Raw genomic sequence first — 24,052 nt, forward strand, 5'->3', positions numbered from 1 at the left:
CTCTATTTCACCAATCCCTTCGTCCCTTAGCTGCGCCTACTTGTTAACCATCTACTTTTCCCTCTATTTCACCAATCCCTTCGTCCCTTAGCTGCGCCTACTTGTTAACCATCTACTTTTCCCTCTATTTCACCAATCCCTTCGTCCCTTAGCTGCGCCTACTTGTTAACCTTCTAGGTTCTTATCAGCATCCCTTCGTCCCTTAGCTGCGCCTACTTGTTAACCTTCTAGGTTCTTATCAGCATCCCTTCGTCCCTTAGCTGCGCCTACTTGTTAACCTTCTAGGTTCTTATCAGCATCCCTTCGTCCCTTAGCTGCGCCTACTTGTTAACCTTCTAGGTTCTTATCAGCATCCCTTCGTCCCTTAGCTGCGCCTACTTGTTAACCATCTACTTTTCCCTCTATTTCACCAATCCCTTCGTCCCTTAGCTGCGCCTACTTGTTAACCATCTACTTTTCCCTCTATTTCACCAATCCCTTCGTCTCTTAGCTGCGCCTACTTGTTAACCATCTACTTTTCCCTCTATTTCACCAATCCCTTCGTCCCTTAGCTGCGCCTACTTGTTAACCATCTACTTTTCCCTCTATTTCACCAATCCCTTCGTCCTTAGCTGCGCCTACTTGTTAACCTTCTACTTTTCTTATCAGCAATCCCTTCGTCCCTTAGCTGCGCCTACTTGTTAACCATCTACTTTTCCCTCTATTTCACCAATCCCTTCGTCCCTTAGCTGCGCCTACTTGTTAACCTTCTACTTTTCCCTTATCAGCATCCCTTCGTCCCTTAGCTGCGCCTACTTGTTAACCTTCTAGGTTCTTATCACCATCCCTTCGTCCCTTAGCTGCGCCTACTTGTTAACCTTCTAGGTTCTTATCAGCATCCCTTCGTCCCTTAGCTGCGCCTACTTGTTAACCATCTACTTTTCCCTCTATTTCACCAATCCCTTCGTCCCTTAGCTGCGCCTACTTGTTAACCATCTACTTTTCCCTCTATTTCACCAATCCCTTCGTCCCTTAGCTGCGCCTACTTGTTAACCATCTACTTTTCCCTCTATTTCACCAATCCCTTCGTCCCTTAGCTGCGCCTACTTGTTAACCATCTACTTTTCCCTCTATTTCACCAATCCCTTCGTCTCTTAGCTGCGCCTACTTGTTAACCATCTACTTTTCCCTCTATTTCACCAATCCCTTCGTCCCTTAGCTGCGCCTACTTGTTAACCATCTACTTTTCCCTCTATTTCACCAATCCCTTCGTCCCTTAGCTGCGCCTACTTGTTAACCATCTACTTTTCCCTCTATCACCAATCCCTTCGTCCCTTAGCTGCGCCTACTTGTTAACCTTCTAGGTTCTTATCAGCAATCCCTTCGTCCCTTAGCTGCGCCTACTTGTTAACCTTCTAGGTTCTTATCAGCATCCCTTCGTCCCTTAGCTGCGCCTACTTGTTAACCATCTACTTTTCCCTCTATTTCACCAATCCCTTCGTCCCTTAGCTGCGCCTACTTGTTAACCATCTACTTTTCCCTCTATTTCACCAATCCCTTCGTCCCTTAGCTGCGCCTACTTGTTAACCATCTACTTTTCCCTCTATTTCACCAATCCCTTCGTCCCTTAGCTGCGCCTACTTGTTAACCTTCTAGGTTCTTATCAGCATCCCTTCGTCCCTTAGCTGCGCCTACTTGTTAACCTTCTAGGTTCTTATCAGCATCCCTTCGTCCCTTAGCTGCGCCTACTTGTTAACCATCTACTTTTCCCTCTATTTCACCAATCCCTTCGTCCCTTAGCTGCGCCTACTTGTTAACCTTCTAGGTTCTTATCAGCATCCCTTCGTCCCTTAGCTGCGCCTACTTGTTAACCTTCTAGGTTCTTATCAGCATCCCTTCGTCCCTTAGCTGCGCCTACTTGTTAACCATCTACTTTTCCCTCTATTTCACCAATCCCTTCGTCCCTTAGCTGCGCCTACTTGTTAACCTTCTAGGTTCTTATCAGCATCCCTTCGTCCCTTAGCTGCGCCTACTTGTTAACCTTCTAGGTTCTTATCAGCATCCCTTCGTCCCTTAGCTGCGCCTACGTGTTAACCTTCTAGGTTCTTATCAGCATCCCTTCGTCCCTTAGCTGCGCCTACTTGTTAACCTTCTAGGTTCTTATCAGCATCCCTTCGTCCCTTAGCTGCGCCTACTTGTTAACCTTCTAGGTTCTTATCAGCATCCCTTCGTCCCTTAGCTGCGCCTACTTGTTAACCATCTACTTTTCCCTCTATTTCACCAATCCCTTCGTCCCTTAGCTGCGCCTACTTGTTAACCTTCTAGGTTCTTATCAGCATCCCTTCGTCCCTTAGCTGCGCCTACTTGTTAACCTTCTAGGTTCTTATCAGCATCCCTTCGTCCCTTAGCTGCGCCTACGTGTTAACCTTCTAGGTTCTTATCAGCATCCCTTCGTCCCTTAGCTGCGCCTACTTGTTAACCATCTACTTTTCTCTATTTCAGCAATCCCTTCGTCCCTTAGCTGCGCCTACTTGTTAACCTTCTAGGTTCTTATCAGCATCCCTTCGTCCCTTAGCTGCGCCTACTTGTTAACCTTCTAGGTTCTTATCAGCATCCCTTCGTCCCTTAGCTGCGCCTACTTGTTAACCTTCTAGGTTCTTATCAGCATCCCTTCGTCCCTTAGCTGCGCCTACTTGTTAACCTTCTAGGTTCTTATCAGCATCCCTTCGTCCCTTAGCTGCGCCTACTTGTTAACCTTCTAGGTTCTTATCAGCATCCCTTCGTCCCTTAGCTGCGCCTACTTGTTAACCTTCTAGGTTCTTATCAGCATCCCTTCGTCCCTTAGCTGCGCCTACTTGTTAACCTTCTAGGTTCTTATCAGCATCCCTTCGTCCCTTAGCTGCGCCTACGTGTTAACCTTCTAGGTTCTTATCAGCATCCCTTCGTCCCTTAGCTGCGCCTACTTGTTAACCTTCTAGGTTCTTATCAGCATCCCTTCGTCCCTTAGCTGCGCCTACGTGTTAACCTTCTAGGTTCTTATCAGCATCCCTTCGTCCCTTAGCTGCGCCTACTTGTTAACCTTCTAGGTTCTTATCAGCATCCCTTCGTCCCTTAGCTGCGCCTACTTGTTAACCTTCTAGGTTCTTATCAGCATCCCTTCGTCCCTTAGCTGCGCCTACGTGTTAACCTTCTAGGTTCTTATCAGCATCCCTTCGTCCCTTAGCTGCGCCTACTTGTTAACCTTCTAGGTTCTTATCAGCATCCCTTCGTCCCTTAGCTGCGCCTACGTGTTAACCTTCTAGGTTCTTATCAGCATCCCTTCGTCCCTTAGCTGCGCCTACTTGTTAACCTTCTAGGTTCTTATCAGCATCCCTTCGTCCCTTAGCTGCGCCTACTTGTTAACCTTCTAGGTTCTTATCAGCATCCCTTCGTCCCTTAGCTGCGCCTACGTGTTAACCTTCTAGGTTCTTATCAGCATCCCTTCGTCCCTTAGCTGCGCCTACTTGTTAACCTTCTAGGTTCTTATCAGCATCCCTTCGTCCCTTAGCTGCGCCTACGTGTTAACCTTCTAGGTTCTTATCAGCATCCCTTCGTCCCTTAGCTGCGCCTACTTGTTAACCTTCTAGGTTCTTATCAGCATCCCTTCGTCCCTTAGCTGCGCCTACTTGTTAACCTTCTAGGTTCTTATCAGCATCCCTTCGTCCCTTAGCTGCGCCTACGTGTTAACCTTCTAGGTTCTTATCAGCATCCCTTCGTCCCTTAGCTGCGCCTACTTGTTAACCTTCTAGGTTCTTATCAGCATCCCTTCGTCCCTTAGCTGCGCCTACTTGTTAACCTTCTAGGTTCTTATCAGCATCCCTTCGTCCCTTAGCTGCGCCTACTTGTTAACCTTCTAGGTTCTTATCAGCATCCCTTCGTCCCTTAGCTGCGCCTACGTGTTAACCTTCTAGGTTCTTATCAGCATCCCTTCGTCCCTTAGCTGCGCCTACTTGTTAACCTTCTAGGTTCTTATCAGCATCCCTTCGTCCCTTAGCTGCGCCTACTTGTTAACCTTCTACTTTTCCCTCTATTTCACCATCCCTTCGTCCCTTAGCTGCGCCTACGTGTTAACCTTCTAGGTTCTTATCAGCATCCCTTCGTCCCTTAGCTGCGCCTACTTGTTAACCTTCTAGGTTCTTATCAGCATCCCTTCGTCCCTTAGCTGCGCCTACTTGTTAACCTTCTAGGTTCTTATCAGCATCCCTTCGTCCCTTAGCTGCGCCTACTTGTTAACCTTCTACTTTTCCCTCTATTTCAGCATCCCTTCGTCCCTTAGCTGCGCCTACGTGTTAACCTTCTAGGTTCTTATCAGCATCCCTTCGTCCCTTAGCTGCGCCTACTTGTTAACCTTCTAGGTTCTTATCAGCATCCCTTCGTCCCTTAGCTGCGCCTACGTGTTAACCTTCTAGGTTCTTATCAGCATCCCTTCGTCCCTTAGCTGCGCCTACTTGTTAACCATCTACTTTTCCCTCTATTTCACCAATCCCTTCGTCCCTTAGCTGCGCCTACTTGTTAACCATCTACTTTTCCCTCTATTTCACCAATCCCTTCGTCCCTTAGCTGCGCCTACGTGTTAACCTTCTAGGTTCTTATCAGCATCCCTTCGTCCCTTAGCTGCGCCTACTTGTTAACCTTCTAGGTTCTTATCAGCATCCCTTCGTCCCTTAGCTGCGCCTACTTGTTAACCATCTACTTTTCCCTCTATTTCACCAATCCCTTCGTCCCTTAGCTGCGCCTACTTGTTAACCTTCTAGGTTCTTATCAGCATCCCTTCGTCCCTTAGCTGCGCCTACGTGTTAACCTTCTAGGTTCTTATCAGCATCCCTTCGTCCCTTAGCTGCGCCTACTTGTTAACCTTCTAGGTTCTTATCAGCATCCCTTCGTCCCTTAGCTGCGCCTACTTGTTAACCTTCTAGGTTCTTATCAGCATCCCTTCGTCCCTTAGCTGCGCCTACTTGTTAACCTTCTAGGTTCTTATCAGCATCCCTTCGTCCCTTAGCTGCGCCTACTTGTTAACCATCTACTTTTCCCTCTATTTCACCAATCCCTTCGTCCCTTAGCTGCGCCTACTTGTTAACCTTCTAGGTTCTTATCAGCATCCCTTCGTCCCTTAGCTGCGCCTACTTGTTAACCTTCTAGGTTCTTATCAGCATCCCTTCGTCCCTTAGCTGCGCCTACTTGTTAACCATCTACTTTTCCCTCTATTTCACCAATCCCTTCGTCCCTTAGCTGCGCCTACTTGTTAACCTTCTAGGTTCTTATCAGCATCCCTTCGTCCCTTAGCTGCGCCTACTTGTTAACCTTCTAGGTTCTTATCAGCATCCCTTCGTCCCTTAGCTGCGCCTACTTGTTAACCTTCTAGGTTCTTATCAGCATCCCTTCGTCCCTTAGCTGCGCCTACTTGTTAACCATCTACTTTTCCCTCTATTTCACCAATCCCTTCGTCCCTTAGCTGCGCCTACTTGTTAACCATCTACTTTTCCCTCTATTTCACCAATCCCTTCGTCCCTTAGCTGCGCCTACTTGTTAACCTTCTAGGTTCTTATCAGCATCCCTTCGTCCCTTAGCTGCGCCTACTTGTTAACCATCTACTTTTCCCTCTATTTCACCAATCCCTTCGTCCCTTAGCTGCGCCTACTTGTTAACCTTCTAGGTTCTTATCAGCATCCCTTCGTCCCTTAGCTGCGCCTACTTGTTAACCATCTACTTTTCCCTCTATTTCACCAATCCCTTCGTCCCTTAGCTGCGCCTACTTGTTAACCTTCTAGGTTCTTATCAGCATCCCTTCGTCCCTTAGCTGCGCCTACTTGTTAACCATCTACTTTTCCCTCTATTTCACCAATCCCTTCGTCCCTTAGCTGCGCCTACTTGTTAACCTTCTAGGTTCTTATCAGCATCCCTTCGTCCCTTAGCTGCGCCTACTTGTTAACCATCTACTTTTCCCTCTATTTCACCAATCCCTTCGTCCCTTAGCTGCGCCTACTTGTTAACCATCTACTTTTCCCTCTATTTCACCAATCCCTTCGTCCCTTAGCTGCGCCTACTTGTTAACCATCTACTTTTCCCTCTATTTCACCAATCCCTTCGTCCCTTAGCTGCGCCTACTTGTTAACCATCTACTTTTCCCTCTATTTCACCAATCCCTTCGTCCCTTAGCTGCGCCTACTTGTTAACCATCTACTTTTCCCTCTATTTCACCAATCCCTTCGTCCCTTAGCTGCGCCTACTTGTTAACCATCTACTTTTCCCTCTATTTCACCAATCCCTTCGTCCCTTAGCTGCGCCTACTTGTTAACCTTCTACTTTTCCCTCTATTTCACCATCCCTTCGTCCCTTAGCTGCGCCTACTTGTTAACCATCTACTTTTCCCTCTATTTCACCAATCCCTTCGTCCCTTAGCTGCGCCTACTTGTTAACCATCTACTTTTCCCTCTATTTCACCAATCCCTTCGTCCCTTAGCTGCGCCTACTTGTTAACCATCTACTTTTCCCTCTATTTCACCAATCCCTTCGTCCCTTAGCTGCGCCTACTTGTTAACCATCTACTTTTCCCTCTATTTCACCAATCCCTTCGTCCCTTAGCTGCGCCTACTTGTTAACCATCTACTTTTCCCTCTATTTCACCAATCCCTTCGTCCCTTAGCTGCGCCTACTTGTTAACCTTCTAGGTTCTTATCAGCATCCCTTCGTCCCTTAGCTGCGCCTACTTGTTAACCATCTACTTTTCCCTCTATTTCACCAATCCCTTCGTCCCTTAGCTGCGCCTACTTGTTAACCATCTACTTTTCCCTCTATTTCACCAATCCCTTCGTCCCTTAGCTGCGCCTACTTGTTAACCATCTACTTTTCCCTCTATTTCACCAATCCCTTCGTCCCTTAGCTGCGCCTACTTGTTAACCTTCTACTTTTCCCTCTATTTCACCATCCCTTCGTCCCTTAGCTGCGCCTACTTGTTAACCATCTACTTTTCCCTCTATTTCACCAATCCCTTCGTCCCTTAGCTGCGCCTACTTGTTAACCTTCTAGGTTCTTATCAGCATCCCTTCGTCCCTTAGCTGCGCCTACTTGTTAACCATCTACTTTTCCCTCTATTTCACCAATCCCTTCGTCCCTTAGCTGCGCCTACTTGTTAACCATCTACTTTTCCCTCTATTTCACCAATCCCTTCGTCCCTTAGCTGCGCCTACTTGTTAACCATCTACTTTTCCCTCTATTTCACCAATCCCTTCGTCCCTTAGCTGCGCCTACTTGTTAACCATCTACTTTTCCCTCTATTTCACCAATCCCTTCGTCCCTTAGCTGCGCCTACTTGTTAACCATCTACTTTTCCCTCTATTTCACCAATCCCTTCGTCCCTTAGCTGCGCCTACTTGTTAACCATCTACTTTTCCCTCTATTTCACCAATCCCTTCGTCCCTTAGCTGCGCCTACTTGTTAACCATCTACTTTTCCCTCTATTTCACCAATCCCTTCGTCCCTTAGCTGCGCCTACTTGTTAACCTTCTAGGTTCTTATCAGCATCCCTTCGTCCCTTAGCTGCGCCTACTTGTTAACCATCTACTTTTCCCTCTATTTCACCAATCCCTTCGTCTCTTAGCTGCGCCTACTTGTTAACCTTCTAGGTTCTTATCAGCATCCCTTCGTCCCTTAGCTGCGCCTACTTGTTAACCATCTACTTTTCCCTCTATTTCACCAATCCCTTCGTCCCTTAGCTGCGCCTACTTGTTAACCATCTACTTTTCCCTCTATTTCACCAATCCCTTCGTCCCTTAGCTGCGCCTACTTGTTAACCATCTACTTTTCCCTCTATTTCACCAATCCCTTCGTCCCTTAGCTGCGCCTACTTGTTAACCATCTACTTTTCCCTCTATTTCACCAATCCCTTCGTCCCTTAGCTGCGCCTACTTGTTAACCATCTACTTTTCCCTCTATTTCACCAATCCCTTCGTCCCTTAGCTGCGCCTACTTGTTAACCATCTACTTTTCCCTCTATTTCACCAATCCCTTCGTCTCTTAGCTGCGCCTACTTGTTAACCTTCTAGGTTCTTATCAGCATCCCTTCGTCCCTTAGCTGCGCCTACTTGTTAACCATCTACTTTTCCCTCTATTTCACCAATCCCTTCGTCTCTTAGCTGCGCCTACTTGTTAACCATCTACTTTTCCCTCTATTTCACCAATCCCTTCGTCCCTTAGCTGCGCCTACTTGTTAACCATCTACTTTTCCCTCTATTTCACCAATCCCTTCGTCCCTTAGCTGCGCCTACTTGTTAACCTTCTACTTTTCCCTCTATTTCACCATCCCTTCGTCCCTTAGCTGCGCCTACTTGTTAACCATCTACTTTTCCCTCTATTTCACCAATCCCTTCGTCCCTTAGCTGCGCCTACTTGTTAACCATCTACTTTTCCCTCTATTTCACCAATCCCTTCGTCCCTTAGCTGCGCCTACTTGTTAACCATCTACTTTTCCCTCTATTTCACCAATCCCTTCGTCCCTTAGCTGCGCCTACTTGTTAACCATCTACTTTTCCCTCTATTTCACCAATCCCTTCGTCCCTTAGCTGCGCCTACTTGTTAACCATCTACTTTTCCCTCTATTTCACCAATCCCTTCGTCCCTTAGCTGCGCCTACTTGTTAACCATCTACTTTTCCCTCTATTTCACCAATCCCTTCGTCTCTTAGCTGCGCCTACTTGTTAACCATCTACTTTTCCCTCTATTTCACCAATCCCTTCGTCCCTTAGCTGCGCCTACTTGTTAACCATCTACTTTTCCCTCTATTTCACCAATCCCTTCGTCTCTTAGCTGCGCCTACTTGTTAACCATCTACTTTTCCCTCTATTTCACCAATCCCTTCGTCTCTTAGCTGCGCCTACTTGTTAACCATCTACTTTTCCCTCTATTTCACCAATCCCTTCGTCCCTTAGCTGCGCCTACTTGTTAACCATCTACTTTTCCCTCTATTTCACCAATCCCTTCGTCCCTTAGCTGCGCCTACTTGTTAACCATCTACTTTTCCCTCTATTTCACCAATCCCTTCGTCCCTTAGCTGCGCCTACTTGTTAACCATCTACTTTTCCCTCTATTTCACCAATCCCTTCGTCTCTTAGCTGCGCCTACTTGTTAACCATCTACTTTTCCCTCTATTTCACCAATCCCTTCGTCCCTTAGCTGCGCCTACTTGTTAACCATCTACTTTTCCCTCTATTTCACCAATCCCTTCGTCCCTTAGCTGCGCCTACTTGTTAACCATCTACTTTTCCCTCTATTTCACCAATCCCTTCGTCTCTTAGCTGCGCCTACTTGTTAACCATCTACTTTTCCCTCTATTTCACCAATCCCTTCGTCTCTTAGCTGCGCCTACTTGTTAACCATCTACTTTTCCCTCTATTTCACCAATCCCTTCGTCTCTTAGCTGCGCCTACTTGTTAACCATCTACTTTTCCCTCTATTTCACCAATCCCTTCGTCTCTTAGCTGCGCCTACTTGTTAACCATCTACTTTTCCCTCTATTTCACCAATCCCTTCGTCTCTTAGCTGCGCCTACTTGTTAACCATCTACTTTTCCCTCTATTTCACCAATCCCTTCGTCCCTTAGCTGCGCCTACTTGTTAACCATCTACTTTTCCCTCTATTTCACCAATCCCTTCGTCTCTTAGCTGCGCCTACTTGTTAACCATCTACTTTTCCCTCTATTTCACCAATCCCTTCGTCTCTTAGCTGCGCCTACTTGTTAACCATCTACTTTTCCCTCTATTTCACCAATCCCTTCGTCCCTTAGCTGCGCCTACTTGTTAACCATCTACTTTTCCCTCTATTTCACCAATCCCTTCGTCCCTTAGCTGCGCCTACTTGTTAACCATCTACTTTTCCCTCTATTTCACCAATCCCTTCGTCCCTTAGCTGCGCCTACTTGTTAACCATCTACTTTTCCCTCTATTTCACCAATCCCTTCGTCCCTTAGCTGCGCCTACTTGTTAACCATCTACTTTTCCCTCTATTTCACCAATCCCTTCGTCCCTTAGCTGCGCCTACTTGTTAACCATCTACTTTTCCCTCTATTTCACCAATCCCTTCGTCCCTTAGCTGCGCCTACTTGTTAACCATCTACTTTTCCCTCTATTTCACCAATCCCTTCGTCTCTTAGCTGCGCCTACTTGTTAACCATCTACTTTTCCCTCTATTTCACCAATCCCTTCGTCTCTTAGCTGCGCCTACTTGTTAACCATCTACTTTTCCCTCTATTTCACCAATCCCTTCGTCTCTTAGCTGCGCCTACTTGTTAACCATCTACTTTTCCCTCTATTTCACCAATCCCTTCGTCTCTTAGCTGCGCCTACTTGTTAACCATCTACTTTTCCCTCTATTTCACCAATCCCTTCGTCTCTTAGCTGCGCCTACTTGTTAACCATCTACTTTTCCCTCTATTTCACCAATCCCTTCGTCCCTTAGCTGCGCCTACTTGTTAACCATCTACTTTTCCCTCTATTTCACCAATCCCTTCGTCCCTTAGCTGCGCCTACTTGTTAACCTTCTACTTTTCCCTCTATTTCACCATCCCTTCGTCCCTTAGCTGCGCCTACTTGTTAACCATCTACTTTTCCCTCTATTTCACCAATCCCTTCGTCTCTTAGCTGCGCCTACTTGTTAACCATCTACTTTTCCCTCTATTTCACCAATCCCTTCGTCCCTTAGCTGCGCCTACTTGTTAACCATCTACTTTTCCCTCTATTTCACCAATCCCTTCGTCTCTTAGCTGCGCCTACTTGTTAACCATCTACTTTTCCCTCTATTTCACCAATCCCTTCGTCTCTTAGCTGCGCCTACTTGTTAACCATCTACTTTTCCCTCTATTTCACCAATCCCTTCGTCTCTTAGCTGCGCCTACTTGTTAACCATCTACTTTTCCCTCTATTTCACCAATCCCTTCGTCTCTTAGCTGCGCCTACTTGTTAACCATCTACTTTTCCCTCTATTTCACCAATCCCTTCGTCTCTTAGCTGCGCCTACTTGTTAACCATCTACTTTTCCCTCTATTTCACCAATCCCTTCGTCCCTTAGCTGCGCCTACTTGTTAACCTTCTAGGTTCTTATCAGCATCCCTTCGTCCCTTAGCTGCGCCTACTTGTTAACCTTCTAGGTTCTTATCAGCATCCCTTCGTCCCTTAGCTGCGCCTACTTGTTAACCTTCTAGGTTCTTATCAGCATCCCTTCGTCCCTTAGCTGCGCCTACTTGTTAACCATCTACTTTTCCCTCTATTTCACCAATCCCTTCGTCTCTTAGCTGCGCCTACTTGTTAACCATCTACTTTTCCCTCTATTTCACCAATCCCTTCGTCTCTTAGCTGCGCCTACGTGTTAACCATCTACTTTTCCCTCTATTTCACCAATCCCTTCGTCTCTTAGCTGCGCCTACTTGTTAACCATCTACTTTTCCCTCTATTTCACCAATCCCTTCGTCTCTTAGCTGCGCCTACTTGTTAACCATCTACTTTTCCCTCTATTTCACCAATCCCTTCGTCTCTTAGCTGCGCCTACTTGTTAACCATCTACTTTTCCCTCTATTTCACCAATCCCTTCGTCTCTTAGCTGCGCCTACTTGTTAACCATCTACTTTTCCCTCTATTTCACCAATCCCTTCGTCTCTTAGCTGCGCCTACTTGTTAACCATCTACTTTTCCCTCTATTTCACCAATCCCTTCGTCCCTTAGCTGCGCCTACTTGTTAACCTTCTAGGTTCTTATCAGCATCCCTTCGTCCCTTAGCTGCGCCTACTTGTTAACCATCTACTTTTCCCTCTATTTCACCAATCCCTTCGTCCCTTAGCTGCGCCTACTTGTTAACCATCTACTTTTCCCTCTATTTCACCAATCCCTTCGTCCCTTAGCTGCGCCTACTTGTTAACCATCTACTTTTCCCTCTATTTCACCAATCCCTTCGTCTCTTAGCTGCGCCTACTTGTTAACCATCTACTTTTCCCTCTATTTCACCAATCCCTTCGTCCCTTAGCTGCGCCTACTTGTTAACCATCTACTTTTCCCTCTATTTCACCAATCCCTTCGTCCCTTAGCTGCGCCTACTTGTTAACCATCTACTTTTCCCTCTATTTCACCAATCCCTTCGTCTCTTAGCTGCGCCTACTTGTTAACCATCTACTTTTCCCTCTATTTCACCAATCCCTTCGTCTCTTAGCTGCGCCTACTTGTTAACCATCTACTTTTCCCTCTATTTCACCAATCCCTTCGTCTCTTAGCTGCGCCTACTTGTTAACCATCTACTTTTCCCTCTATTTCACCAATCCCTTCGTCCCTTAGCTGCGCCTACTTGTTAACCATCTACTTTTCCCTCTATTTCACCAATCCCTTCGTCTCTTAGCTGCGCCTACTTGTTAACCATCTACTTTTCCCTCTATTTCACCAATCCCTTCGTCCCTTAGCTGCGCCTACTTGTTAACCTTCTAGGTTCTTATCAGCATCCCTTCGTCCCTTAGCTGCGCCTACTTGTTAACCATCTACTTTTCCCTCTATTTCACCAATCCCTTCGTCCCTTAGCTGCGCCTACTTGTTAACCTTCTAGGTTCTTATCAGCATCCCTTCGTCCCTTAGCTGCGCCTACTTGTTAACCATCTACTTTTCCCTCTATTTCACCAATCCCTTCGTCCCTTAGCTGCGCCTACTTGTTAACCATCTACTTTTCCCTCTATTTCACCAATCCCTTCGTCCTTAGCTGCGCCTACTTGTTAACCATCTACTTTTCCCTCTATTTCACCAATCCCTTCGTCTCTTAGCTGCGCCTACTTGTTAACCATCTACTTTTCCCTCTATTTCACCAATCCCTTCGTCTCTTAGCTGCGCCTACTTGTTAACCATCTACTTTTCCCTCTATTTCACCAATCCCTTCGTCCTTAGCTGCGCCTACTTGTTAACCATCTACTTTTCCCTCTATTTCACCAATCCCTTCGTCTCTTAGCTGCGCCTACTTGTTAACCTTCTAGGTTCTTATCAGCATCCCTTCGTCCCTTAGCTGCGCCTACTTGTTAACCATCTACTTTTCCCTCTATTTCACCAATCCCTTCGTCCCTTAGCTGCGCCTACTTGTTAACCATCTACTTTTCCCTCTATTTCACCAATCCCTTCGTCCCTTAGCTGCGCCTACTTGTTAACCATCTACTTTTCCCTCTATTTCACCAATCCCTTCGTCCCTTAGCTGCGCCTACTTGTTAACCTTCTAGGTTCTTATCAGCATCCCTTCGTCCCTTAGCTGCGCCTACTTGTTAACCTTCTAGGTTCTTATCAGCATCCCTTCGTCCCTTAGCTGCGCCTACTTGTTAACCTTCTAGGTTCTTATCAGCATCCCTTCGTCCCTTAGCTGCGCCTACTTGTTAACCTTCTAGGTTCTTATCAGCAATCCCTTCGTCCCTTAGCTGCGCCTACGTGTTAACCTTCTAGGTTCTTATCAGCATCCCTTCGTCCCTTAGCTGCGCCTACTTGTTAACCTTCTAGGTTCTTATCAGCATCCCTTCGTCCCTTAGCTGCGCCTACGTGTTAACCTTCTAGGTTCTTATCAGCATCCCTTCGTCCCTTAGCTGCGCCTACTTGTTAACCTTCTAGGTTCTTATCAGCATCCCTTCGTCCCTTAGCTGCGCCTACTTGTTAACCTTCTAGGTTCTTATCAGCATCCCTTCGTCCCTTAGCTGCGCCTACTTGTTAACCTTCTAGGTTCTTATCAGCATCCCTTCGTCCCTTAGCTGCGCCTACTTGTTAACCTTCTAGGTTCTTATCAGCATCCCTTCGTCCCTTAGCTGCGCCTACTTGTTAACCTTCTAGGTTCTTATCAGCATCCCTTCGTCCCTTAGCTGCGCCTACTTGTTAACCTTCTAGGTTCTTATCAGCATCCCTTCGTCCCTTAGCTGCGCCTACTTGTTAACCTTCTAGGTTCTTATCAGCATCCCTTCGTCCCTTAGCTGCGCCTACTTGTTAACCTTCTAGGTTCTTATCAGCATCCCTTCGTCCCTTAGCTGCGCCTACTTGTTAACCATCTACTTTTCCCTCTATTTCACCAATCCCTTCGTCCCTTAGCTGCGCCTACGTGTTAACCTTCTAGGTTCTTATCAGCATCCCTTCGTCCCTTAGCTGCGCCTACGTGTTAACCTTCTAGGTTCTTATCAGCATCCCTTCGTCCCTTAGCTGCGCCTACGTGTTAACCTTCTAGGTTCTTATCAGCATCCCTTCGTCCCTTAGCTGCGCCTACTTGTTAACCTTCTAGGTTCTTATCAGCATCCCTTCGTCCCTTAGCTGCGCCTACGTGTTAACCTTCTAGGTTCTTATCAGCATCCCTTCGTCCCTTAGCTGCGCCTACTTGTTAACCTTCTAGGTTCTTATCAGCATCCCTTCGTCCCTTAGCTGCGCCTACTTGTTAACCTTCTAGGTTCTTATCAGCATCCCTTCGTCCCTTAGCTGCGCCTACGTGTTAACCTTCTAGGTTCTTATCAGCATCCCTTCGTCCCTTAGCTGCGCCTACTTGTTAACCTTCTAGGTTCTTATCAGCATCCCTTCGTCCCTTAGCTGCGCCTACTTGTTAACCTTCTAGGTTCTTATCAGCATCCCTTCGTCCCTTAGCTGCGCCTACTTGTTAACCTTCTAGGTTCTTATCAGCATCCCTTCGTCCCTTAGCTGCGCCTACTTGTTAACCTTCTAGGTTCTTATCAGCATCCCTTCGTCCCTTAGCTGCGCCTACGTGTTAACCTTCTAGGTTCTTATCAGCATCCCTTCGTCCCTTAGCTGCGCCTACTTGTTAACCTTCTAGGTTCTTATCAGCATCCCTTCGTCCCTTAGCTGCGCCTACTTGTTAACCTTCTAGGTTCTTATCAGCATCCCTTCGTCCCTTAGCTGCGCCTACTTGTTAACCTTCTAGGTTCTTATCAGCATCCCTTCGTCCCTTAGCTGCGCCTACTTGTTAACCTTCTAGGTTCTTATCAGCATCCCTTCGTCCCTTAGCTGCGCCTACGTGTTAACCTTCTAGGTTCTTATCAGCATCCCTTCGTCCCTTAGCTGCGCCTACTTGTTAACCTTCTAGGTTCTTATCAGCATCCCTTCGTCCCTTAGCTGCGCCTACTTGTTAACCTTCTAGGTTCTTATCAGCATCCCTTCGTCCCTTAGCTGCGCCTACTTGTTAACCTTCTAGGTTCTTATCAGCATCCCTTCGTCCCTTAGCTGCGCCTACTTGTTAACCATCTACTTTTCCCTCTATTTCACCAATCCCTTCGTCCCTTAGCTGCGCCTACTTGTTAACCTTCTAGGTTCTTATCAGCATCCCTTCGTCCCTTAGCTGCGCCTACTTGTTAACCTTCTAGGTTCTTATCAGCATCCCTTCGTCCCTTAGCTGCGCCTACTTGTTAACCATCTACTTTTCCCTCTATTTCACCAATCCCTTCGTCCCTTAGCTGCGCCTACTTGTTAACCTTCTAGGTTCTTATCAGCATCCCTTCGTCCCTTAGCTGCGCCTACTTGTTAACCATCTACTTTTCCCTCTATTTCACCAATCCCTTCGTCCCTTAGCTGCGCCTACGTGTTAACCTTCTAGGTTCTTATCAGCATCCCTTCGTCCCTTAGCTGCGCCTACTTGTTAACCATCTACTTTTCCCTCTATTTCACCAATCCCTTCGTCCCTTAGCTGCGCCTACGTGTTAACCTTCTAGGTTCTTATCAGCATCCCTTCGTCCCTTAGCTGCGCCTACTTGTTAACCTTCTACTTTTCTCTATTTCAGCAATCCCTTCGTCCCTTAGCTGCGCCTACTTGTTAACCTTCTAGGTTCTTATCAGCATCCCTTCGTCCCTTAGCTGCGCCTACTTGTTAACCTTCTAGGTTCTTATCAGCATCCCTTCGTCCCTTAGCTGCGCCTACTTGTTAACCTTCTAGGTTCTTATCAGCATCCCTTCGTCCCTTAGCTGCGCCTACTTGTTAACCTTCTAGGTTCTTATCAGCATCCCTTCGTCCCTTAGCTGCGCCTACTTGTTAACCATCTACTTTTCCCTCTATTTCACCAATCCCTTCGTCCCTTAGCTGCGCCTACGTGTTAACCTTCTAGGTTCTTATCAGCATCCCTTCGTCCCTTAGCTGCGCCTACTTGTTAACCATCTACTTTTCCCTCTATTTCACCAATCCCTTCGTCCCTTAGCTGCGCCTACTTGTTAACCTTCTAGGTTCTTATCAGCATCCCTTCGTCCCTTAGCTGCGCCTACGTGTTAACCTTCTAGGTTCTTATCAGCATCCCTTCGTCCCTTAGCTGCGCCTACTTGTTAACCATCTACTTTTCCCTCTATTTCACCAATCCCTTCGTCCCTTAGCTGCGCCTACTTGTTAACCATCTACTTTTCCCTCTATTTCACCAATCCCTTCGTCCCTTAGCTGCGCCTACTTGTTAACCTTCTAGGTTCTTATCAGCATCCCTTCGTCCCTTAGCTGCGCCTACTTGTTAACCTTCTAGGTTCTTATCACCATCCCTTCGTCCCTTAGCTGCGCCTACTTGTTAACCATCTACTTTTCCCTCTATTTCACCAATCCCTTCGTCCCTTAGCTGCGCCTACTTGTTAACCATCTACTTTTCCCTCTATTTCACCAATCCCTTCGTCCCTTAGCTGCGCCTACTTGTTAACCTTCTAGGTTCTTATCAGCATCCCTTCGTCCCTTAGCTGCGCCTACTTGTTAACCATCTACTTTTCCCTCTATTTCACCAATCCCTTCGTCCCTTAGCTGCGCCTACTTGTTAACCTTCTAGGTTCTTATCAGCATCCCTTCGTCCCTTAGCTGCGCCTACTTGTTAACCATCTACTTTTCCCTCTATTTCACCAATCCCTTCGTCCCTTAGCTGCGCCTACTTGTTAACCATCTACTTTTCCCTCTATTTCACCAATCCCTTCGTCCCTTAGCTGCGCCTACTTGTTAACCATCTACTTTTCCCTCTATTTCACCAATCCCTTCGTCCCTTAGCTGCGCCTACTTGTTAACCTTCTAGGTTCTTATCAGCATCCCTTCGTCCCTTAGCTGCGCCTACTTGTTAACCATCTACTTTTCCCTCTATTTCACCAATCCCTTCGTCCCTTAGCTGCGCCTACTTGTTAACCATCTACTTTTCCCTCTATTTCACCAATCCCTTCGTCCCTTAGCTGCGCCTACTTGTTAACCATCTACTTTTCCCTCTATTTCACCAATCCCTTCGTCCCTTAGCTGCGCCTACTTGTTAACCATCTACTTTTCCCTCTATTTCACCAATCCCTTCGTCCCTTAGCTGCGCCTACTTGTTAACCATCTACTTTTCCCTCTATTTCACCAATCCCTTCGTCCCTTAGCTGCGCCTACTTGTTAACCATCTACTTTTCCCTCTATTTCACCAATCCCTTCGTCCCTTAGCTGCGCCTACTTGTTAACCATCTACTTTTCCCTCTATTTCACCAATCCCTTCGTCCCTTAGCTGCGCCTACTTGTTAACCATCTACTTTTCCCTCTATTTCACCAATCCCTTCGTCCCTTAGCTGCGCCTACTTGTTAACCATCTACTTTTCCCTCTATTTCACCAATCCCTTCGTCCCTTAGCTGCGCCTACTTGTTAACCATCTACTTTTCCCTCTATTTCACCAATCCCTTCGTCCCTTAGCTGCGCCTACTTGTTAACCATCTACTTTTCCCTCTATTTCACCAATCCCTTCGTCCCTTAGCTGCGCCTACTTGTTAACCATCTACTTTTCCCTCTATTTCACCAATCCCTTCGTCTCTTAGCTGCGCCTACGTGTTAACCTTCTAGGTTCTTATCAGCATCCCTTCGTCCCTTAGCTGCGCCTACTTGTTAACCATCTACTTTTCCCTCTATTTCACCAATCCCTTCGTCCCTTAGCTGCGCCTACTTGTTAACCATCTACTTTTCCCTCTATTTCACCAATCCCTTCGTCCCTTAGCTGCGCCTACTTGTTAACCATCTACTTTTCCCTCTATTTCACCAATCCCTTCGTCCCTTAGCTGCGCCTACTTGTTAACCATCTACTTTTCCCTCTATTTCACCAATCCCTTCGTCCCTTAGCTGCGCCTACTTGTTAACCATCTACTTTTCCCTCTATTTCACCAATCCCTTCGTCCCTTAGCTGCGCCTACTTGTTAACCATCTACTTTTCCCTCTATTTCACCAATCCCTTCGTCCCTTAGCTGCGCCTACTTGTTAACCATCTACTTTTCCCTCTATTTCACCAATCCCTTCGTCCCTTAGCTGCGCCTACTTGTTAACCATCTACTTTTCCCTCTATTTCACCAATCCCTTCGTCTCTTAGCTGCGCCTACGTGTTAACCTTCTAGGTTCTTATCAGCATCCCTTCGTCCCTTAGCTGCGCCTACTTGTTAACCATCTACTTTTCCCTCTATTTCACCAATCCCTTCGTCTCTTAGCTGCGCCTACTTGTTAACCTTCTAGGTTCTATCAGCATCCCTTCGTCCCTTAGCTGCGCCTACTTGTTAACCATCTACTTTTCCCTCTATTTCACCAATCCCTTCGTCCCTTAGCTGCGCCTACTTGTTAACCATCTACTTTTCCCTCTATTTCACCAATCCCTTCGTCCCTTAGCTGCGCCTACTTGTTAACCATCTACTTTTCCCTCTATTTCACCAATCCCTTCGTCCCTTAGCTGCGCCTACTTGTTAACCATCTACTTTTCCCTCTATTTCACCAATCCCTTCGTCCCTTAGCTGCGCCTACTTGTTAACCATCTACTTTTCCCTCTATTTCACCAATCCCTTCGTCCCTTAGCTGCGCCTACTTGTTAACCATCTACTTTTCCCTCTATTTCACCAATCCCTTCGTCCCTTAGCTGCGCCTACTTGTTAACCATCTACTTTTCCCTCTATTTCACCAATCCCTTCGTCCCTTAGCTGCGCCTACTTGTTAACCATCTACTTTTCCCTCTATTTCACCAATCCCTTCGTCCCTTAGCTGCGCCTACTTGTTAACCATCTACTTTTCCCTCTATTTCACCAATCCCTTCGTCTCTTAGCTGCGCCTACTTGTTAACCATCTACTTTTCCCTCTATTTCACCAATCCCTTCGTCCCTTAGCTGCGCCTACTTGTTAACCATCTACTTTTCCCTCTATTTCACCAATCCCTTCGTCCTCTTAGCTGCGCCTACTTGTTAACCTTCTAGGTTCTTATCAGCATCCCTTCGTCCCTTAGCTGCGCCTACTTGTTAACCATCTACTTTTCCCTCTATTTCACCAATCCCTTCGTCCTTAGCTGCGCCTACTTGTTAACCTTCTAGGTTCTTATCAGCATCCCTTCGTCCCTTAGCTGCGCCTACTTGTTAACCATCTACTTTTCCCTCTATTTCACCAATCCCTTCGTCCCTTAGCTGCGCCTACTTGTTAACCATCTACTTTTCCCTCTATTTCACCAATCCCTTCGTCTCTTAGCTGCGCCTACTTGTTAACCATCTACTTTTCCCTCTATTTCACCAATCCCTTCGTCCCTTAGCTGCGCCTACTTGTTAACCATCTACTTTTCCCTCTATTTCACCAATCCCTTCGTCCCTTAGCTGCGCCTACGTGTTAACCATCTACTTTTCCCTCTATTTCACCAATCCCTTCGTCCCTTAGCTGCGCCTACTTGTTAACCATCTACTTTTCCCTCTATTTCACCAATCCCTTCGTCTCTTAGCTGCGCCTACGTGTTAACCTTCTAGGTTCTTATCAGCATCCCTTCGTCCCTTAGCTGCGCCTACTTGTTAACCATCTACTTTTCCCTCTATTTCACCAATCCCTTCGTCTCTTAGCTGCGCCTACTTGTTAACCATCTACTTTTCCCTCTATTTCACCAATCCCTTCGTCTCTTAGCTGCGCCTACTTGTTAACCATCTACTTTTCCCTCTATTTCACCAATCCCTTCGTCCCTTAGCTGCGCCTACTTGTTAACCATCTACTTTTCCCTCTATTTCACCAATCCCTTCGTCCCTTAGCTGCGCCTACTTGTTAACCATCTACTTTTCCCTCTATTTCACCAATCCCTTCGTCTCTTAGCTGCGCCTACTTGTTAACCATCTACTTTTCCCTCTATTTCACCAATCCCTTCGTCTCTTAGCTGCGCCTACTTGTTAACCATCTACTTTTCCCTCTATTTCACCAATCCCTTCGTCCCTTAGCTGCGCCTACTTGTTAACCATCTACTTTTCCCTCTATTTCACCAATCCCTTCGTCTCTTAGCTGCGCCTACTTGTTAACCATCTACTTTTCCCTCTATTTCACCAATCCCTTCGTCTCTTAGCTGCGCCTACTTGTTAACCATCTACTTTTCCCTCTATTTCACCAATCCCTTCGTCTCTTAGCTGCGCCTACTTGTTAACCATCTACTTTTCCCTCTATTTCACCAATCCCTTCGTCTCTTAGCTGCGCCTACTTGTTAACCATCTACTTTTCCCTCTATTTCACCAATCCCTTCGTCTCTTAGCTGCGCCTACTTGTTAACCATCTACTTTTCCCTCTATTTCACCAATCCCTTCGTCTCTTAGCTGCGCCTACTTGTTAACCATCTACTTTTCCCTCTATTTCACCAATCCCTTCGTCTCTTAGCTGCGCCTACTTGTTAACCATCTACTTTTCCCTCTATTTCACCAATCCCTTCGTCTCTTAGCTGCGCCTACTTGTTAACCTTCTACTTTTCTTATCACCAATCCCTTCGTCCCTTAGCTGCGCCTACTTGTTAACCATCTACTTTTCCCTCTATTTCACCAATCCCTTCGTCTCTTAGCTGCGCCTACTTGTTAACCATCTACTTTTCCCTCTATTTCACCAATCCCTTCGTCTCTTAGCTGCGCCTACTTGTTAACCATCTACTTTTCCCTCTATTTCACCAATCCCTTCGTCCCTTAGCTGCGCCTACTTGTTAACCATCTACTTTTCCCTCTATTTCACCAATCCCTTCGTCCCTTAGCTGCGCCTACTTGTTAACCATCTACTTTTCCCTCTATTTCACCAATCCCTTCGTCTCTTAGCTGCGCCTACTTGTTAACCATCTACTTTTCCCTCTATTTCACCAATCCCTTCGTCTCTTAGCTGCGCCTACTTGTTAACCATCTACTTTTCCCTCTATTTCACCAATCCCTTCGTCTCTTAGCTGCGCCTACTTGTTAACCATCTACTTTTCCCTCTATTTCACCAATCCCTTCGTCTCTTAGCTGCGCCTACTTGTTAACCATCTACTTTTCCCTCTATTTCACCAATCCCTTCGTCTCTTAGCTGCGCCTACTTGTTAACCATCTACTTTTCCCTCTATTTCACCAATCCCTTCGTCTCTTAGCTGCGCCTACTTGTTAACCATCTACTTTTCCCTCTATTTCACCAATCCCTTCGTCCCTTAGCTGCGCCTACTTGTTAACCATCTACTTTTCCCTCTATTTCACCAATCCCTTCGTCCCTTAGCTGCGCCTACTTGTTAACCATCTACTTTTCCCTCTATTTCACCAATCCCTTCGTCTCTTAGCTGCGCCTACTTGTTAACCATCTACTTTTCCCTCTATTTCACCAATCCCTTCGTCCCTTAGCTGCGCCTACTTGTTAACCATCTACTTTTCCCTCTATTTCACCAATCCCTTCGTCCCTTAGCTGCGCCTACTTGTTAACCATCTACTTTTCCCTCTATTTCACCAATCCCTTCGTCTCTTAGCTGCGCCTACTTGTTAACCATCTACTTTTCCCTCTATTTCACCAATCCCTTCGTCTCTTAGCTGCGCCTACTTGTTAACCATCTACTTTTCCCTCTATTTCACCAATCCCTTCGTCTCTTAGCTGCGCCTACTTGTTAACCATCTACTTTTCCCTCTATTTCACCAATCCCTTCGTCTCTTAGCTGCGCCTACTTGTTAACCATCTACTTTTCCCTCTATTTCACCAATCCCTTCGTCTCTTAGCTGCGCCTACTTGTTAACCATCTACTTTTCCCTCTATTTCACCAATCCCTTCGTCCCTTAGCTGCGCCTACTTGTTAACCTTCTAGGTTCTTATCAGCATCCCTTCGTCCCTTAGCTGCGCCTACTTGTTAACCTTCTAGGTTCTTATCAGCATCCCTTCGTCCCTTAGCTGCGCCTACTTGTTAACCATCTACTTTTCCCTCTATTTCACCAATCCCTTCGTCTCTTAGCTGCGCCTACTTGTTAACCATCTACTTTTCCCTCTATTTCACCAATCCCTTCGTCTCTTAGCTGCGCCTACTTGTTAACCATCTACTTTTCCCTCTATTTCACCAATCCCTTCGTCTCTTAGCTGCGCCTACGTGTTAACCATCTACTTTTCCCTCTATTTCACCAATCCCTTCGTCTCTTAGCTGCGCCTACTTGTTAACCATCTACTTTTCCCTCTATTTCACCAATCCCTTCGTCTCTTAGCTGCGCCTACGTGTTAACCATCTACTTTTCCCTCTATTTCACCAATCCCTTCGTCTCTTAGCTGCGCCTACTTGTTAACCATCTACTTTTCCCTCTATTTCACCAATCCCTTCGTCTCTTAGCTGCGCCTACTTGTTAACCATCTACTTTTCCCTCTATTTCACCAATCCCTTCGTCTCTTAGCTGCGCCTACTTGTTAACCATCTACTTTTCCCTCTATTTCACCAATCCCTTCGTCTCTTAGCTGCGCCTACTTGTTAACCATCTACTTTTCCCTCTATTTCACCAATCCCTTCGTCCCTTAGCTGCGCCTACTTGTTAACCTTCTAGGTTCTTATCAGCATCCCTTCGTCCCTTAGCTGCGCCTACTTGTTAACCTTCTAGGTTCTTATCAGCATCCCTTCGTCCCTTAGCTGCGCCTACTTGTTAACCATCTACTTTTCTCTATTTCAGCAATCCCTTCGTCCCTTAGCTGCGCCTACTTGTTAACCATCTACTTTTCCCTCTATTTCACCAATCCCTTCGTCTCTTAGCTGCGCCTACTTGTTAACCATCTACTTTTCCCTCTATTTCACCAATCCCTTCGTCTCTTAGCTGCGCCTACTTGTTAACCATCTACTTTTCCCTCTATTTCACCAATCCCTTCGTCTCTTAGCTGCGCCTACTTGTTAACCATCTACTTTTCCCTCTATTTCACCAATCCCTTCGTCTCTTAGCTGCGCCTACTTGTTAACCATCTACTTTTCCCTCTATTTCACCAATCCCTTCGTCTCTTAGCTGCGCCTACTTGTTAACCATCTACTTTTCCCTCTATTTCACCAATCCCTTCGTCTCTTAGCTGCGCCTACTTGTTAACCATCTACTTTTCCCTCTATTTCACCAATCCCTTCGTCTCTTAGCTGCGCCTACTTGTTAACCATCTACTTTTCCCTCTATTTCACCAATCCCTTCGTCCCTTAGCTGCGCCTACTTGTTAACCTTCTAGGTTCTTATCAGCATCCCTTCGTCCCTTAGCTGCGCCTACTTGTTAACCATCTACTTTTCCCTCTATTTCACCAATCCCTTCGTCTCTTAGCTGCGCCTACTTGTTAACCATCTACTTTTCCCTCTATTTCACCAATCCCTTCGTCTCTTAGCTGCGCCTACTTGTTAACCATCTACTTTTCCCTCTATTTCACCAATCCCTTCGTCTCTTAGCTGCGCCTACTTGTTAACCATCTACTTTTCCCTCTATTTCACCAATCCCTTCGTCCTTAGCTGCGCCTACTTGTTAACCATCTACTTTTCCCTCTATTTCACCAATCCCTTCGTCCCTTAGCTGCGCCTACTTGTTAACCATCTACTTTTCCCTCTATTTCACCAATCCCTTCGTCTCTTAGCTGCGCCTACTTGTTAACCATCTACTTTTCCCTCTATTTCACCAATCCCTTCGTCTCTTAGCTGCGCCTACTTGTTAACCATCTACTTTTCCCTCTATTTCACCAATCCCTTCGTCTCTTAGCTGCGCCTACGTGTTAACCATCTACTTTTCCCTCTATTTCACCAATCCCTTCGTCTCTTAGCTGCGCCTACTTGTTAACCATCTACTTTTCCCTCTATTTCACCAATCCCTTCGTCTCTTAGCTGC

General features: G+C 46.4%; 1 protein-coding gene across 1 annotated transcript in view; it reads right to left on the minus strand.

Moving 5' to 3' along the window:
• LOC137621966 (dipeptidase 1-like) overlaps nucleotides 1-24,052 on the minus strand; it is a 174,975-nt gene that overhangs the window by 46,955 nt on the left and 103,968 nt on the right. The gene's annotated exons all lie outside the window — the stretch shown is intronic.

The sequence above is a fragment of the Palaemon carinicauda genome, chromosome 28 (genome assembly GCF_036898095.1).
Source record: "Palaemon carinicauda isolate YSFRI2023 chromosome 28, ASM3689809v2, whole genome shotgun sequence".
In the NCBI taxonomy this organism is placed as follows: domain Eukaryota; kingdom Metazoa; phylum Arthropoda; class Malacostraca; order Decapoda; family Palaemonidae; genus Palaemon; species Palaemon carinicauda.